At 39.1% G+C, this 12,585-nt stretch overlaps 2 pseudogenes; one reads left to right on the plus strand and one right to left on the minus strand.

Annotated features, from left to right (window-relative positions):
- Positions 1 to 208: 208 nt before the first annotated feature.
- Positions 209 to 703, plus strand: LOC140508001 (transmembrane protein 127 pseudogene; annotated as a pseudogene).
- Positions 704 to 9,611: 8,908 nt separating this feature from the next.
- LOC140503085 (kinetochore protein Spc25 pseudogene) lies at positions 9,612 to 10,317 on the minus strand (annotated as a pseudogene).
- Between the last annotated feature and the right edge of the window lie 2,268 nt (positions 10,318 to 12,585).

The following is a 12,585-nucleotide window of genomic DNA, read 5'->3' on the forward strand; positions in this document are numbered from 1 at the left end:
ACATGTGGTTTTACCACTAAAATAAATAGCTCAAGGTTTGCTATCTTTGCGCCCTGCCTAAGCAGCCAGAGCGGAGCTTGACCTTGGTGCTGCCTGGGCCCTCTCTGTTACTGCCCTGTGCACAGTTCTGATCAAGCTGGCCTGACTGCATATCCATAGGGGCACCTGCTCCCACCAGGAGCTGGGAGTGGCCTACATGTTGGACTATGAGGATCCAGACCTGTTCAAAGATTTCTACATGAATACCCAAATGGTGCTACTACTACATGTCATTGCTGCCTTTTGCTTCTTGGAGATCCTGCGTAACCTCTCTGCCTTTCTTCTTGACGTCTTTGGGTTCAAACATCCTGCTCTGAAGATCACCTGCTGCTATGCCTTTACCCACATCCTCACAGTCCTTAAGTGCACCACAGTGACTGGCTTCTGCTATTGGGCTTCAGAGTTCATCCTGGCTGAGCAACAGCAGTACCAGAAGTACCATGGCTCACAAGTCTATGTCACCTTTGCCCTCAGCTTCTACTTGGTGGCAGGAGCAGGACGGGCTTCCATCCTGGCCACTGCTGCCAACCTTCTGCACCATTATCCCACTGAAAAAGAGAAGCAGACCCTGGAGCTGCTATCAGAGATGGAAGAGAATGGACCATATCCAACTAAGCATGAGATCATCAATCAATTCCAACCACCCCCTGCTTACATGTCCTAATGAGATTAGCAGGGGTTCTCTGTTCAGCACCCTATTCCCCAACCCTATATCTTTACTCCCCCTGTAAGCAGAGGAGCTCCTTTCTTATAGCACTTAGTTCTGATGTCCCAAGAGTCTTCACCAACTCCTCTACATAAGAGATACTACATCTAAGACTTTTCATGTATCTCTTCTCTTGAAAAAGGAAACTCATTCATTTAAAATCTTGTCCCCTTTCTCCCCTCCCGCTCCAGTTCCAGGTCTTCTCTATTCATCATAACCACTACCACTGGAGTGATCATGCCAGTTTTCTCTTGTTTTGGGTGACATTTTTAGAACTACAATATTATTCATGTGGCTCAAAGTACTTGCTCCACTTGGATAAAGATGGCAATGTCTGTGAAAAAAGATAACGGGGTGTTGAGTAGCAAAGGTATTCTACAGACTTGCTCATTACAGATACTTTTTCCCCCACCCCACAGCTGTAGTTTTGGGGTCAACTGTATCTGTCAACCCACCCAAACCTGTTCCTTCTTTTGATCTGCCCCAATCTATGATGCACACTATAATGGAAATCTTTGCACTTTAGTCTTTGGGTTTCCTCCTCCTTTTTGGCTGCATTTGGTGGGGAAGGTGAGACACTGGTAGGAAACAAAGGAGTCTTTTTCTGTACCCTTTGGTACAGAAGTGTCAGGAGTTAAGCAGATAAGAAGAGAATCAATGAAAGGACTGGCTAGCCTGCCCTTTACGAAAAAGAGATTCAATTGGACCAAGTCTCTCCTACCTTTTATCAACAAATCAACAAATGTGTTGATTTTTAAGGGGGGAGCATGGAAACTGTCTTTTTAAGTAGGGACAAGAAAGTTGTAATTTTTCAGATTTTTATTCTGGTCCTTTTGCCCTCAACAGTGTTTCAGGCCCCATCCCCTCATAAGTTCACCTTCCTTTTTCCTATAGGAAATCTTTCACATCAAAACCCATCCTTCTACCCCCTCTATTATTGTTTCATCTATTTTGAGGAGGTTGAGTTATTATTAGGTAATACTCTGTGTTCCTCATGGGGTGCCAAGGACTAAGCAGCTGCAGGGACCTGGCCATCATGGTGCTCCTTGTGACTCAGTGAGGTTTAACTCAGCCTAACATCAGGAACAATGACATCAGAAGGCCACAAGATCCCACCACCACCACTTTCCACATAGGAACTGAAATCAGTGGGAGACCAGAAAGTGAGATTTCAGAACTACCTTGTTGGAGACCAGGTCAACGAAAGAGCTGAGAGCTAAAATCCTTCAGGGTCAGATGTGGTTCCCGGAACTGAGACTTGAGGTGGAGGTACTACAGCTTGCTGCATGCCCACTCTTCACCCCTTTTTGAATGTACCACTAGTTTTGCATTGTACAACTGGTTCTTTCTTGCCCTGCCCCTTACCTTCTGGTCATACACATCTTTGGCTCTGGCTGAATTTAATATCCAGAAATCCAAAGCATGAAGTGGGGGAAAACTCAAGAATTTCTTCCTTACAGTCCAATTTGTCAGAAAGATAATGAAGGCAGCTTTCAGAGTGGATTACCAAACTGTTATCTTTAATATATGGGCACCTTTGAAATCTGTCCAGATATCAACCTAGAAGGGAAAGATTCAGATTGCCTGACTGCCTGCCTCTTCATTGCCCAAGACCTGGATAATTCAGAGCAAAGGTTTTGGAGAGCATCTGGCTCTACTGGGTGTTTGGTTGCAAAAGGAATGTTAGCCTGTTCCAGCATCAGGCATCCCTTCAGCCTGGAATGAACTGAGGTCAGACTAATCAGAACTTGTTTTGATGATGAAGATCATGTCCTGTATCCAGGTTTTCTAGTTGCCTAGAGTTACTTACTCTGGTGTTCAGTTGTAATTGCAGTGGTGACTGTCACACTCCATTGGACTTTTTTTCTTATGAAAGAAAAAGTTAAATATAAATAGCCTGTGCATAAAACAGAGGAACTGTATTAAGTGTTGTATTTCGGTCAAGTACTTCCATTGCTGCTTGCACATTTCTGGAGTGTGATCAACTTTCTGTGACCATCCATTTTAGAGAAGGCAGCCTGGGAAATCTGGCATAGATACAGTATGCCTAAGGACCCTGGGCATGAACCTCTTGAACTTTTCCCTGTGGTCCTCTTTTCATTAATTTTCCATGCATTCTCATACTTCTTACTTTGATACCCAATACTGATGATTTGCCATGTAAATTCCCCAGGTATTTTTTTTCTAAAGAAAAATTTAAAAAATCATACAAATAGGAATGTAAAAAAAATACACATTTTTTTATATGGGTGTGATTTTCAAGCCTGTTCCACCTAAGGATGTATTCGGTATGTTAAAAAGTTTATTTCTGCTATTAAGAAGGAAGTTTTAACTAAAATTGTTTTTGCTATGAATCAAGCATTTATAAAAGTATGCTTGTAAAGGGAAGCTTATGGGAAAATGTGCAAAGACCTTGGTTTTAGATCTTGTAATTTTTGTCAATTAATTGTAAACGGTTCTTAAAAGAGGAAGATATTTGTTGTATGAAGAAATGTTTTGTAAAATATTTTCTATGATTTTTGAAAGATCTATCTACCAAATTTATATTTGTAAGCTAATTTGTCATAATCACAAAAGGTTTATGGGGGTTGGAAGATAAAGGACAAGATAAGGGAGGCCAGGAATTTTATGGCTCCAGGAAGCTCTGTGATAATTTTAAGACAAAAAGCCTTCTGGTCCCATCCTCCTTCCCTTTTGAAGTCTAGTCATTACAAAAGGACTTCTTAAGATCTAATCTGAACTGCAGATGCCCAGAGAAGAGATGTTAACTCTTTCCTGTTGTCTAGGGAGAGGAGTTGTGCCAGCCCCACCTGGGTCCCCTAAAACCCCTAAGACTTGAAGAGTCTAAAATCATCACCCAAATGGCATAGTGCCTGGCTTTCTTTGAGTTGTAGTCTCTTAAGTAAAGTGTAAATTGTTTGTATGTGGAGTTCTTAAAGAAGGAATTTGTTTTGGTGATAAATAATCTTTAGTGACTGGCTTTTAGGACAAATATAAGATTTAAGATGTAAATCCTGGTAAAAATTTTGATTAGTAAAACCTGTCATTTGGTAAAAACCTCTGGGACCATTACTTATTGTGTCCTACTACTCAGAGAGGAATGTGACTGCTACAGGCAGAAGTTTGCCTCAGTAGACAATCCTGTCCTTAGCCTAGGATGGGATTCTTCTGGCTCAATTCCCCATTGTGTTCCTTTGAAAAGGAATGTTTTCCCACTTGACTATTTCTGAGTCTGACTATAAAATGGAGATGATATCTATTTATGTCCTTGCTTTTCATCTTCATGACTTGTTTCTAGGATCAAAGCAGACAGTTTAAGATGCAAGCACAAGGCAAGTAGTGGAATCTTGCTGTTTTCGATTAATTGGGTAGAAGGGTAAAAGTTTATGGGCCTCTAGAGAGCCAGATCAGGTAGAGAAATACAAGGAGCTTTCAAGGTGGATTTTTCCAGGACCCTTTTAGACAAATGAGACTAAAACTCATTGGAGGAAGGGACAAAGGTCCCAACTTGAAATAAGGTCTTTACCTATTACAAAATGATGTAAAAGCAATTGGTATTAAAACAATTGACTGAATTAATTACTGAGACTAAATGAGAAGCATCTTCAATTTGGGAAAAAGAATTTGTGTAGTTTTTTAGAGGCAGGTAACCTCTGGTAATATTTTGCATTGATGGAAAAATTAAATGTTTTTGTATGGATTTGAATTCATTTCACGAACATAAGTTGAAGTTAGTGTTTGAACTCACATGTGTAACTCATTCTTTTAGATTGAGCTTGGTTAGAAAGGTACAGAGAAGCTTGGGAAACAAATGTAAATCTATTAGAGCAATAACTTATGGTTTTAATGGTAAATCTGATTTTATGATTGTTATTTAATCAGGAACTAGAACATGTATGGAAAGGCACGTAAGCTGCTTAAGACTTGCTTCAAAGGATGTTACTTAGCCAATGTGAAATTTATAGTCATATCTGAAACTGATTATTGGAGGTTGCTATTTTAAGATTTTATGGAACTATTAACTGATTGTTCTTCTGAGTCTTACTCCAGGTGTGGATTGCAAGAAAGACTGTCTGAGCCACTGATCCATGATGCCAGTAAGCCTGTGAGATGCTGGTATGAACTGCAAAGAGGTGACCTCATGGGAAGGTTGAGAGAGCGGCTATTCAGCCTGGGTTGAGGTAGGATTCTCCTGACTCAATTTCCCCACTGACACCAGGCAGATTTTAAGCCTGGCTGGATGCCAGTTGAAAATCTGTTCCTTCCTGGAACTGACATGAAGTTAGGGAGATGTTCCCCTGAAATGTCCCTACTCTTAATGGCAATTTCCCATAATCAAAAGTTTTGTAAGCACAATACTAGATCTATTAAATATAGATTGTTGATAGGAGAACATGTGAGGTTAAGTCCAAAAGTTAAGCTTAGGATTTTAGACCAACAACAATAAGTTAGGATCCTTTAATTCTTAGTAATAGGATGGGGACCATCAGTCAAGAACCTGTGAGGTTAGCATACATAGTCATTATTATTTTCGTCTCAGTTGGTTAATGCTAAAAAAAAAAAATGGTTTGTGGTCTATGTTGTAAATTCTTTAAAAGAAACATCACATGACCAGAAGTTGGAATTATTTTTATGTACTGTGTTAAAAATGATTATTTAGTATTTTTATGTAAGTACTGGAGCCTGTTATTGACTCAGTGAAATCTCATGAAGGGGACTGCCCCACCTTGTAATTTGTCTATGCATCAATTGTTCGAATGAAGGCACTGGTGCCAGCTCTGATCCAGTGGACTGTGGCATCACAAGATTCTGAGACCTTAAAATTAACTTTGAAGAAGGGACCAATCCATTCATGACTGAAAAGACTGTTGAGGTTTTATTGTTCTTGTTAGTTACTATACCTTTTTTTTTTTTTTGCTTTGCTGCAGGTATTTTCCTTTGCCTCTGGTCTCTAGGCCTTAGTAATTTCTGTTGCTGTGCAGTGGAAAAAGTATTCCAATAATGTGAGGAGTCTTCAAATTGTAAGACATAAGAGGAGGGATTGTGAGAGATGATCTCTCAGAAGTGAAGCTTCCTCAAAGAGTTAATTGTTTCTTGTATTATTAAAACACACCCCCATGAACATCTGCAGCTAACTAACCTTGTAGGGAAGCACGCTTTGTAACATATCTTGTACTGTGTCTGACTTCCCCTTCATCCTGACCTTGTCTATGCCCTACACCCCTCCAACCCTGTCCACCTTTGCAAAACTTCCCACCAAGCTTATATGTTTTTTGTTGCTGGGGAAGATTTCCGGGAATAGGTTGTACCCCCTGAAGCCCAGCCAATGGGATAAGGGGAAAGAGTTAGAGAGGGGGAGCTCATGTTAGGGTATAACCGACCTTGCTTTCTCTGCTCCCTTGTACTTCCTGGCTAGCGCTATTAGTGCCACGAAGAAGGGGGTACTCTTTCTCATGAGAAAGCAATAAACTCCTTTTTACCTTTCCTAAGACAAGTCTCTGATTATTTTGGGGGATTTCAAGACCCATCTCACACAATGGGATCTCTTTTAAGTGGTGATTGATGGATTTTTTCCTATTTCTATTCCCCCCCTTGTTCTAATGCTTTAAAATAATTTTCTTTAATTATTTCTTGTATTATTGTATCAAGATTCTTTTTTTGATCATAGCTTTCTGTTAGTCTGATTATTTTTAGGTTTTCTCTTCTTAATCTGTTCTCCAGATCTGTTGTTTTTCTTATAAGATGTTTCATTTTCTCTTCTATTTTTTCATTATTCATATTTTATGTAATTATTTCTGGATTATTTGTAATTTTGCTGACTAAGCCTAGCCCAATTCTAATTTTCAAAGTGTCATTTTTTCTTTAAGATTATAAATCTCCTTTTCTAACTGGTTGACTTTCCTTTCATAATCTTCTTACTTCATTTGGATTAGTCTAATTTTTTTTTTGTCTTTCCTCCATTTCTGCTATTTGATTTTTAAAGTCTTTTTTTTAAGGTCTCCTATGAATTCTTTTTGGGCAGGTAACCATTTGACATTACTTTTTGGGGGGTTTCTTTACTTTAATATCCTCCTCTGATGATGAACAGTGGTCTTCTCTACTCGCATGATAGCTTTCTATGGTTTCTTTCTCCTTTGCTTGTGCATTTTTTTGTGGTAATAGCTTAATCTTTGTAATCACCTCTGGTACTGGGGTATGGAAGATGGTGCCTCTTGCCCCAGATCTTCAGTTTTCCCTTCTAGCCAGGAACCAAAGCCAAACACCCAACCTTCCATAAGTGCCTGCAGCTAGAGGCTTTCTGCCCCATTGCTTCTGTACTCACTGGGCATGTGCTAGTTCCTTCTCACTCCCACAGTTCTTTGCAGCACAGCTGGATCTGGAGGTCCTTGTCAGCAGAGGTTCCCTCAATCTTACCTGATTCAGACCCCCAATGCCCCTCACTATCCCAAGGTAAAAGTTCCTGGGGCCCCAGCAGCCTTTCAAACCAACTAACCCCAGGACTTGCTACTTGCTGTTAAAGGGACCCTAGCCTGGAGGTGTTTTCACTTCACTGAGACCAAACATCCTGGAAATTTTGTTCTGATATTCTCAAATTGTCCCTGGAAGACCCTGTTGTGGGGTGAGTCTTATTTATTTTTACCTGCACTTGGTTCACCCCAAGGCACTATTTTATCTCTTTTTTTGTGGGAAAATCTTGAGAACTTGGAATTTTCTGACCTACTCCATGATATTCCCAGAATCCCTTGCAAGCTCTGTTCTGAGCAAGGAGGAGGTACAGAAGTGAGCAAAATCTTTGTGGCTATCTGGAATGAGATTTCTGATCTAACCCTCGGTCCTGCCTCAAGGCCACAGTTCAATGAAGCTCATATCAAAACAAAGGTTCCAATTCTATTGTTTAAGATAAATGGAAAGATATGCAATGCTTTCCAGCTAGTTAATAATGGATAAGGTCAGCAGTAGTTTACTGGAGCTCCAAACAAAGATTGGTTCATGGTTATGTTACACAGATTCAAATCCAGGTCAGAAGCTTGCAATTTTGGGAGATGGGTGCTGTGGAGGCAGTGGTCTAAGAAACATTAGCCCTGGATCAGATTGCTTTGGGTGCACTGAAAGCTTATGGGTCCCCAGGCCTGACCCACATCTGAGATTATTGAAGAATATAGAAGTAAAAACCCAAAGAAAGAAGCAACAGGTCCCAAGAGAAACTGAGGTCCAATCTATGAGCTTGAGAGTGAAATGGATGAGAAGAAGGAAGGAAGGAAGGAAGGAAGGAAGGAAGGAAGGAAGGAAGGAAGGAAGGAAGGAAGGAAGGAAGGAAGGAAGGAAGGAAGGAAGGAATCTTGCCAGCAAACCCCAAGTTAACTGGTGAGCCTCTGACCATCATTATCTTCCTTTGGAGAGAAGGAGAGGGAGAAGATGATCTGAGTTACCCAATTGGTTAGGTCCCCTTCAGGCAGCTTGGACTGCTCATAGGTTGTTTGTCCTTCTTTTTCAAAGAGGTCCATGACATCAGGAAAATGATGATAACATGACTTGCAGTTGACTTTAATTTGAGTGAGGGAGGACTGTGCAAGGTCACCAGCCTCACTGTCCCCTTCAGGGCCATCTGGGTCCAGTGGTCAGATATTAATTAGTATGACTAGAGATGGCCCAGGATGCAATGGGATACCCTGGCCCTTTTAGGCTAAGGTCTTTTTAGGTTCTCACTTTAAGTGAGGTAGTGTTCATTCACAGAACAGGCCCCTTTAATTAGCCCCTTTAATGAGATTGCCCTATTACTGGCAATCTCAGACCCTAGCGTCCATACAGGAAATAGTAAAAACATTTATAAATCATTGATTTGAAGGCATCTACCTCCTTTCCATACATGTCCACAGGGTAATCCAGTATCCCAAAGACAGTCATCTGGCCAGAAGGATCTCAGGTTTACAGAATAGATGAGGCTTAACTCTTCAATGCCAATGGACCCTTTTACCTAAGAGTTAAACCTCTCTTTCTATTTCTCCAACCACTTAAGTTCCCAGTCTAGAGTCGCCACTTCCCATCTTCAGCACCTTGTTATCTTGCCCATCTCTTTGGGCACAGTGTTACCTTTTGTCTGGAGAACCTTAGATTGATCCTTCTTTATACAAAATTTAAATAACGTGTTTAATTTTAAAGAACAGAACATTAAATGGACAAATCAGAAGTTAAGAACTCCACAAGAAAATAGAAAATATTAAAACGAAGTTAAAAGATTGAAAAAAACAGTAGAAAAGATGGTGTATCTCACTGTCTGAAAGAAAATCCCAAAATGAAAACCCACAGGAACATCAAAGTAAAACTCATGAGATTCCACATCAAGTAGAAAGCTATAACAAGTCAAAAAGAAAAAAATTCAGGTATTTAGGAGCAATGGTCAAAATCACACAAGACTTAACAGCCACCGGTTTAAAGGAGTGAATACATTACAATTCACAATTCAAAAAGGCAAAAAGTATAGGCTTACAACCAAGCATGCCAGGCCCAGCAAAACTGAATAATGTATCTTGAATGTACAAAGTATTTCCAAGTACTCCTGATGAAAAGATCAGAGCTGAGTAGAAACTTTGAAATATAAATACAATCCAGAGACACAAAATGGTAAATAGAAGCAAGGTATTAGAAGGGTTTTAGTCTTTTTTTTTTTTTTTAACTATTTCATTCCAGTTTTTATTCCCTTCAGAAACAAGACATTTTTAAAAAAATTTGCTTTCACAAGTAAGTCTTATAGCTTTATTAATTCCTGACAAGCTAAAATGCCACCAAAAATACAAAAAAGAGTCAGACATAAGACAGTCATTTAGAAGCTTTAAAGGGAGTAGTAGAGTAAAAATTAAAATAGTCTTTAAATATTATTTACACATTCATTACAGGCCAGAGAAATAAAAGCTTAATAAACATTGGCAAGGAAAGGTGAAAACTTTTTGATATTCCTTATTTTCTCTTGAAATTCTGCCAAGCATTTCAGATGAGGAGCACTATCCTATATTTCATAATTCCCTTCTTCATTTAAGCTCAGGGAAAAGGTAAACAGTTTCTCAGGAGCTTTAGGGTCAATATTTCAGAATATAAATTGAAGTTTCCCACCATAAATATTTCGAATTTATAGTCCAAGGTGATCTTTATATGAATCTTAGGACTTCTGCAGCATTTTCAACTTTTCCTTATTAGTTTTGTTAGCAGTGGAAATATTTTATTTTTTCTTATGCAGTGATACCTTAAGATCTTGTATACATTTTGTCAGCTTTTCCATTTCTCATTCCTTGTGTTGTATACTGTCAACCAGTTTTGATAGGTTATCTTGTTTTTCTTGAATAAACTTATTCTGGATCTTATTTCTGAATTCCAGAAAAGTTTCAACCATTTGATTCTCTTATCTTTGTGGGTAATCTTCCTGTAGGTGCTTCAATGAAGTCTTTATAGGTATCTCTCAGCCCCTCCATTTGACTATAGTGTTCACTGAATATAGTATTTCAGAATCTGTTCCAAAATTCATTTATACTTTTATTAAATATGTGCAGTTTCTCTTCTGGATTTATGTGAGACACCATGCAGCGCTGGTGAAAGGGGCTCCTGCAGCCGTCCCTGGATCCCCTAACACCCTTCTTCAGCCAGATAGCACCTTAAACAGAAACTAAAGCAGCAGCCAAAAGCACAATTTTAAATGAATGTTGCCTCCCACCCTGAAAGTACTCAGTTTGTACTTTAATAGAGGGAGAGGATACACCTTCTTCAGAAGCCTAATGTCATTATAGGTTGTAGAAGATACTAAATAAGATAAATGATCTAGGAGTATTTTTGTTTTTGTGATCTTAGAAGAAAAAAGGAAAGGGAGGGAAAAAGGAATACTCTAAGAAAACAGAGAGGAAAGGCAGGGGAAATTATCTCATATGAAAAAGATGTAGAAGTAAAAGACTGGAGAATCATATTTTTTAAATGCTTCAATTCCTCAGTAATTATAAATATACAAATTAAGACAACTTGGAGGTTCTACTTCACACCCTTCAAATTGACAAAGGTGACAAAAAAGGGAAAAATGACAAATGTTGGAATGATTTGGAAAACAAGCATATTAATGTGCATATGGTAGAGCTGTGAAATGATCTAGCTTTTAAGAAAGCAATATGGTACTATACCTAAAATGTCACTAAATTGTGCGTACCTTTTAGCCCAGTAATACCATTGCTAGGCCTATATTTCAAAGATGAGAGCAAGGACTCATATATTTAAAATATTTTGAGTTCATTTTTGTGTTAGGAAAAAACCTGGAAACTAAGGGAGTACCTATAAATTGAGAAATGGCTGAATTCATTATGTTGTGTGAATGCAATGCATTGTAAGTGGAGAAAATTATGGAGAAACCTGAAAAAGGCTTAAAAAGATTTGTAGCGAAGATCATAGAACCAGAACTATTTATGCAACAACATTAAGACAATGAAGTTTAAAAGATTTAAGAATACTTATCAATACCATAACCAATCATAATTGTAGAGAACCAATGATGAAACATGAAACCAGTCACCAGAGGGTGCAGATTGAGATTTTTTGCATTTGGACAATACAGGAAATTATTTCTTTTGATTATGCATATTTTTATAATTTTTTTTGGCCCCAATAGAGGAAACAATGTAGGAGGAAATAGGTTTTTGTTAACTGAAACAATATAATTATTTTTTAAAAATCCCTTAAAGATTTATAATGAGGTAAAAATTCAGCATCCCTCCTCTACCTTCAGCCCATGAGGCTCCAGGGACTGGAAGGTTCTGAATGGTGGGCCAGGAAACATTAAGTGGGTGATCACGTGGATGATCTTAATATTGAACCAAAGTTGGTTGGTTGGTTGTTGTCCTTTGTTCTCGAAGAGGACCAAAATGACATCACCATGAAATAGGTAAGTTTCAATGTGTCTGACTGTGGCTGATCAGACTAATATGAACTTGGAATGCTCTACCATAGACTGGGCACAGATAGTCCAGGTGAATATTCAGAATGAATACTCCGGATTTGTGCATTCTATGCTTCCTTTGCGCTGTGCCAATTGTGCTTTGTTCATAGAGCACAGCACCCTTTCTAATGTGGGCATGCCATGCTGAACAGTCCTGTGCTAGTATCTCCCATGTCACATAATCAAATCCAAAGTTCTTAAGAGAGGCCTTGAGAGTGCTCTTGTATTGCATCTTCTGACCATCATGTGATCTCCTGCCCCATGCAGGTTCTTCATTCTTGTCTTTTGGCAAGTGTACATTTTGCATTTGAACAACACAGCCAGCCCATCAGAGCTGCACTCTCTGAAGCATAGCTTGAATGCTTGGCAGTTTAGTTCGAGCAAGGACCTCAGTGTCTGGTACCTTATCCTGCCAGGTGATCTTCAGAATCTTTCTAAGACAGTTCAAATGGAAATAATTCATTTTTCCTGGCATGGCGCTGGCAGACTGTCCATGTTTCACAGGCATACAACAATGAGGTCAGCACAATGGCTCTGTAGACCTTCAGTTTGGTAGTCAGTCTAATACCTCTTCTCTCCCATACTTTTCTTCAGAGCCTCCCAAACACATTCCTAACCCAAGATGAGGATTGGTACCTTTGTAGGAAATGTTATCACTTCATCTATAGACTAGATGTTTTTGCTTGCAGTCACTGTTTTATATCAAGACTTGTTGAGAACTGCAAAAAGCAGGCATCACCCACCCACCCATTACTATTTATATCCAATAATCAGTCCTTTTGAAGAAGGGAGGAATTTTTGGTCTTCATTTTTTCATATTTGTTCACTTTTCAGGGATACATACGCACACACAAACACACACACATACATATGC

The sequence above is a fragment of the Notamacropus eugenii genome, chromosome 5 (genome assembly GCF_028372415.1).
Source record: "Notamacropus eugenii isolate mMacEug1 chromosome 5, mMacEug1.pri_v2, whole genome shotgun sequence".
Taxonomy (NCBI): Eukaryota; Metazoa; Chordata; class Mammalia; order Diprotodontia; family Macropodidae; genus Notamacropus; species Notamacropus eugenii.